The following is a 5,984-nucleotide window of genomic DNA, read 5'->3' on the forward strand; positions in this document are numbered from 1 at the left end:
GGGGTAAGGGATGTTGGAGGTTTTTAGAAAGAGAAGATTGCATGAAATAATTGGCTTGAGTAGAAGAATGAATATAGAAACATTGCAGGAAGCCCTGGTGATTTCCTAGGGTTCAGTGATAAATTTAAAGCAAGATCAGTGGAAGAAGGACCGGGATAAGCAAGAATTAATGAAATAATTGAGGAAAACTTTTGTGTTAGGTAAGGCAACCAACAATGTCCACTTCATGAAGGGGAAAAACTATTGTAAACCAAAAATAAAAAACCCAGCTAAACACCCATTTACATATGTGGGCACATTCTTAGATACAAAAATAGAAAATATACTACTCATATGCTCTTTTTTATTTTTATTTTTTGAGTTACTGGGGACCAGGATTGAACCCAGGACCTCATATGTGGGAAGCCCATGCTCAACCACTGAGGCACATCAGCTTCCCTGAGTGCCTGAGTGGTTATTTATTTATTTATTTATTTGGCTTGTTGTTTGTATTTGTTTTTTCAGGAACCAAACCCGGGACCTCCCATGAGGGAGGTGGGCGCTCAACCTCTTGAGCCACATTCACTCCCCTTTATACTTTTCTTGAATTTTTTTCCTGGAAAGTATTATGGATGACTGAGAGAAGAATGAAAAAGAAAAAAAACAAACCTCAAAAGGGGAAGTCATATTATAAAACAACTAGTAGTGATCAATGAATCCAGTAAAACATAAGTCTAAGCAATTTTTAGTAAAATCTCTGCAAATTACATTAAAAACAAACACTAGAATGATATTTAAGCTGGGGCCTGAAAACTGAGAATGATTTAGACAGGTAAAGAGTTGGGAGAAGAGCATTCCAGGCAGAAGGAATAAGTCGGCATTTCCTCAAGGGAAATTGAAAGAAGACTAGCATAACTGTAGAGGAGATGAAGGCAAATGGATTTAGATAGATCCTGCTGAGCCTTATGGGCTATGTTAGGGATTTGGAATTGTAAGTGTACGTAAAGTTGCTGATTTACATAGCGGAGTAATGATGAGCATTCTGTTTTTAAAAGATCATTTGGCTGCTCTTTAAAAGCATGGGAGGGAAGAATGGAAGCTTGGAGTCTATTGAAGAAAAGAAATTATGTTGCTTGGACTGGGAAGGAGTGTGAAAATGGAGAGAAATGTATATATTGCGAATATGTGTAGAGAGGTTCAAAAGGACAAGCCAATGGATTGGCCCAGTTGAGGGAAGTTGTGGGAACAAGGATCCAGACTTTTGGATGAGTAGGTGGCAGTGCCATTTACTAAAATGGGAAAGACCAACTGATTAACAGGTTGCATCTTGGAAGGAAAGAGGAGGAAAGGGCAATCAAAAAGCTCCGTTTTGAACATCTGAAGTGTGAGGTGCCTATGAGACATCCAAGGGATGTTAAGTAGGAAGTTGGACTTCAGAAGAGCCATCTGAGCTGGAGATATATTTTTGGAAGCCTTGACATATAGATGATATTTACAACTACAGGAAATGGGTAAGATTACCTAAAGAAAAAGAAAGGAAATTGTAGCATTTAGAGCTTGGATAGAGAAAGAGAAGAAAATACAGGAGATGAAAAATGAACAGGTAATGAGTTAAGAAGAAAATCAACAGACTGTTGGAGTCATGGAAGCCAAGAGCAAAAAGGGAATGATGAAGTTTATTAAACAATAACAACTGTTTAATGTCTAATAAGATTTTCATTTGATTTGGAAATATCAAGGTTGATGATAACAAAACAGCTTCAGTTGAGTGGTGGGGGTGGAACTTCAAGTTGGAGTGGAATTTCACTTTGTTTTATATGATTCTTCTGAGATGTCTGGCCATGAAGGAGATTGAAACAAGAGTTGTAGAGACAGGAAGGCCCAAGGGAAGGTTTTTGTTTTTGACAATTTTTTAAAAGATGGGAAATACTAGTATATGTTTGAATGGTCTTAAAAATGATCCGATAGATTGAGAAAGGTTGAATATATAGGAGGAATGTGGTTTAACTGAAGGAGCAAAGGTTTTCGGGTTTTAAGCTGATAAGTAGTTTTGAGGGAGGGAAGTGGATGTGGCTCAAACATTTGGGTTCCTGCCTACCACATGGAAGGTCCTGGGTTAGGTTCCTGGTGCCTCCTAGAGCAGACAAGCAAGACAGCAAGCTGGAGCAATGGGCTGGCACTGTGAGCGGACACAACAAGATGACAAAACAAGGAGACATAAAGAGGAAACACAAAGAGAAACACAAGAAAAGCAGAGAGTGGAGGTGGCTCAAGCGATCAAGTAACTCTCTCCCACATAGAAAGTCCCAGGTTCAGTTTCTGGTGCTCCTAAAGAGAAGACAAGCACACAATCAATGGACATAGAGACCACACAGTGAACACAAACAATAGGAGGGGGGTAAGGGAGAAATAAATAAAATAAATCTTAAAAATAAAAGTAGATATGAAGGAATGGAGTCTGGATGTATTGTTCAGTTAGCAAATAGTTATTGGGTACTATGGACCAAACACACGTCAGTGCTTTAATAATGAAGAGGACTGTCAATAAAACTGTACTCAGGGATTTAAGGGAAGTGGGGAAGAAAGCTAACATATAAACAAACACACAAGATCATTTTGCACACTGACAGTTGCTATGAAGATGTTAAGGGAGAATCCATGTGCTTGGAGTAAAACCATCCTCTACAAGCCTACACGCATCATCCATCAGAAGAAATCAAATGAATTTCCAAACCATATGTGACCCTGCCAAGACCCCACTTCTCCTTCCCTGAAACTCATGGCTCTACTGCCATCTTCATCTCTAGGACCAAAAGAACAAATATCATAGCCTAAATCCTCATACCTATGTTATCCATCACAAGTCACAGTCTCCTAACACATCCCTCATTCTCAAGTCTTTAATCCATTTACTAATTTGTAGATCACCTCTCCTGATTGCATCTCTTATCCCTCCAGTACCCAAAATCTTTTCGCTGTGCCCTCTGGACCTCAAAGTCAGTCATCAGTAAAACTACAATTTCCTTAACATCTTTTCTATATATTCCCTGTACCTACTTTCTTTAACTGAAACCCATCTCTCCCCCTAGGCCTCTGCTTCTCTTGCATTGCATTTTTTCTCCCACAGCTTTCCTATCGCAGGACCTGGAGACAAGGTAAGTGTCCCGCATACACTTAATTGATTCTTTCAGAACATTTTCTCTTTTCTCTTAAAAGTTATCCTCTACATGTCCTATCATCAGACTATGCCACCCATTACCCATTCTTGTTGAAGTCATCTTTCAACTTTCATTTCACTTCTCCTCAACCCTTGAAGATTTTTAACTCCTGGCTTACTGACAATCTCTCTAATACTCCTCCTATCATTATCCTTAGGGGATTTTAATATCCACACAGATCATCCTTCTAACACCCAGTTCCTTGGTGTTAACACCAGTTCCTTGGTGTTCTATCTTCCACTGATGTTGTCCTTCACCCTTTCTCAGTGACTCATTCCTAGTCTTTCCTGCTCTTTCCTTGCCATTTATTGCAATCCCTACATTATCTTAATTTCCAACATTGCATCTTCTACTCTTCACCTCTTTTCTATAAGCCCAAATCCAAACACTCTTCAACACCACTGTGATCTACAATTCATTGATCCTACCACTTTTTTTATTGTCTCATATTTCCCTCGTGTCATTACCCTTTTCTCTACCCAAGTTAAATTTTATATGGTTAGCCATTATAATCATTCTCACAATTTCTTAATTTTATCTTGCTTTAAAAAAAACACAATAACCCAGGTTTAATCCAATATTCAGTCCTTTTCATGGCATCTGTATAATGAAACCTGGCTGGAGAAAACAACACAACCATGTTGATTGGTCTTACTTTAAGTACATGATTATTAAATATAAATAGGCCTTAATGCTACTTGGCAATCATATTGTAGGCTGGAATAAAAAAAAACTGTTTATTCTTGTCACTTTAAATACATGATTATTAATTGCAAATGGAAATGAATGCTGCCTGGCTATCATGTTGTATTTCCCTAGTCCATTCATTCTCCCTTTAGCCTCTAAAACTACTTCATACCTTCTCTCTTAAAACCTTCAAAACCTCCTCTCTAATTCTCATTCTCAGTTATTTCAATAAGAAAATGCAAACCTTTGTTAAGAAAATTTCCACAAGTTCCCATGAGCACATCAACTCACCTATCTGTATTTGTCTCTCATATTTGTTTGTCCTGTCTTTCTGCTCCTAGCTAAAATCAGTCTTTCCACTTGTACACTATCTCCTACCTCCTCACTCCAAAAATTTCCTTTATCTCTTCCATCATCAAATTTTCCACCAGATCATCCTATTAGGTAGCAAACCAACACTTTTTTTGTTGTTTTTTAATTTATTTACTTATTTTTTCCTTACTCTTACACTGCACAAACCACTTCAGTGCCAAGGCCTACGGACAAGGACTGGCAATGGTTTGGGGCTACTGTTTGCTCTGGCATGGGTCACTATGAGAGGCTCAGGGGGACGGGCCTGCCATAAACCCAAACCCATGCATACCAACACTTTTTTATCCCATTTCCCTTCCAGTCACAGACTTCTCTCTCCTTCCCTTCATAAAATAACATTTATTCCAATTTGTCATGACAGTTTATATTTGATTATTAATTAATTAAATTGTGGTTTAATTATTGATGATGCCCTTTTCAAATGTGTTTGTTTGGATTGTAAATTATACAGTTAGCCTATCTTTAATATAAAACTCCCTGAAAGAGCTGTCTGCTCACTTTCTTCAATTTCTCATTTTAACCTTTTTTGAACCCTCCTGCAACCAGGTTTTGCCCCTACTACTCCACTAAAACTGCTTTTTCACCAATTAGCTCCATATTATCAAATCTAATTGTCATTTTCAGTCCTCTCTTCAGTTTTTTTAAACCTTTTTAGAAGTATTTGACAGAGCCAATCATTCTCTTCCCAAATACTTTCTCTACTTGACTTCCAGGGTACCATTCTCTCCTGATTTTCCTATTACTCCTTTGGTCTCTTTTGCTGGTTCTTCTTTACCTCTCTGACCTTTGAACATTGGAGTGGTCCAGAGCTCAGTTCTTAAACATTTTCTTTTTATCTATACTCATTCCTTCTTTGCTATTCTTCCAACCTACTCAGAGTGGGAAGGAAGATCCATCCTCCTTCCCTCCCCTCCAACTGAGCAACATGCTCACATAAAAATAGATGGGTCTTAACTTTGTTTAAGGTTGAGAGATCAAGTTATCTGCAGGGCTTTTATTTTGCTGAAAGTAGGTGTGCGATGATAGCTAATGGTTTCAATCTAAAGAAGAGGCTGAACACCCCACCAGGCATTTTTGTAAACTGCTAAATCAGAAACCATGGACCAACCCTAGACTCTTCTTTCTCACACCACATCCAGTCCAATGACAAATCACCAACAATTCTGCCTTTAAAATATATCAGGGCTCTAACCACTTCCACTCCAATAGTCTGATCTAACCTACTGGTCAACCTGCTTCTTCTCTTGCCAACCTGCCACATACATATAACCAAAAGGATCCTGACAAAACATTAGTCAGATCATGTCACTTCTCTGGTCAGAATTCACTGATGGCTCTCCATCTTACTCAGAGAAAAAGTCTGAGTTCTTATAATGCCCCTGTGACACTATGTGATCTAACTCCTGAATAGTTCTTAGACAAGCTCCTAATACCCTTCTCTTTACTCACTAGAATCATCCATTCTTTCCTGTTCTTTCAACACAGCAATGCCCTTCTTTCCTAATGGACTTCTACCTAAAATATTCTTCTCCCTTCCATATAGTTTCCTTCCTCACTTAACTTCAAGTCTTTGCTCAGACATAACCTTAAGGGACCTTCTTTGACAACTCTACATAAAATAGCAACTCTTACCTTTATGCAACTATAGCCCATCTCCCTTACCATGCTTTTCTTCCATAGCATTTATATCCTGTATTTATTTGTTATTTATTGTTTGTATCCCCATTT

The 5,984-nt window shown here is 38.3% G+C and overlaps 1 non-coding gene across 1 annotated transcript; it reads right to left on the bottom strand.

The window, feature by feature from the left end:
• Window positions 1-4,391: 4,391 nt before the first annotated feature.
• Window positions 4,392-4,523, bottom strand: LOC111766745 (small nucleolar RNA SNORA42/SNORA80 family). Its single transcript, XR_002798710.1, has one exon. It is a non-coding gene; the product is annotated as a small nucleolar RNA SNORA42/SNORA80 family (small nucleolar RNA).
• Between the last annotated feature and the right edge of the window lie 1,461 nt (window positions 4,524-5,984).

The sequence above is a fragment of the Dasypus novemcinctus genome, chromosome 12 (genome assembly GCF_030445035.2).
Source record: "Dasypus novemcinctus isolate mDasNov1 chromosome 12, mDasNov1.1.hap2, whole genome shotgun sequence".
NCBI classification, from domain to species: domain Eukaryota; kingdom Metazoa; phylum Chordata; class Mammalia; order Cingulata; family Dasypodidae; genus Dasypus; species Dasypus novemcinctus.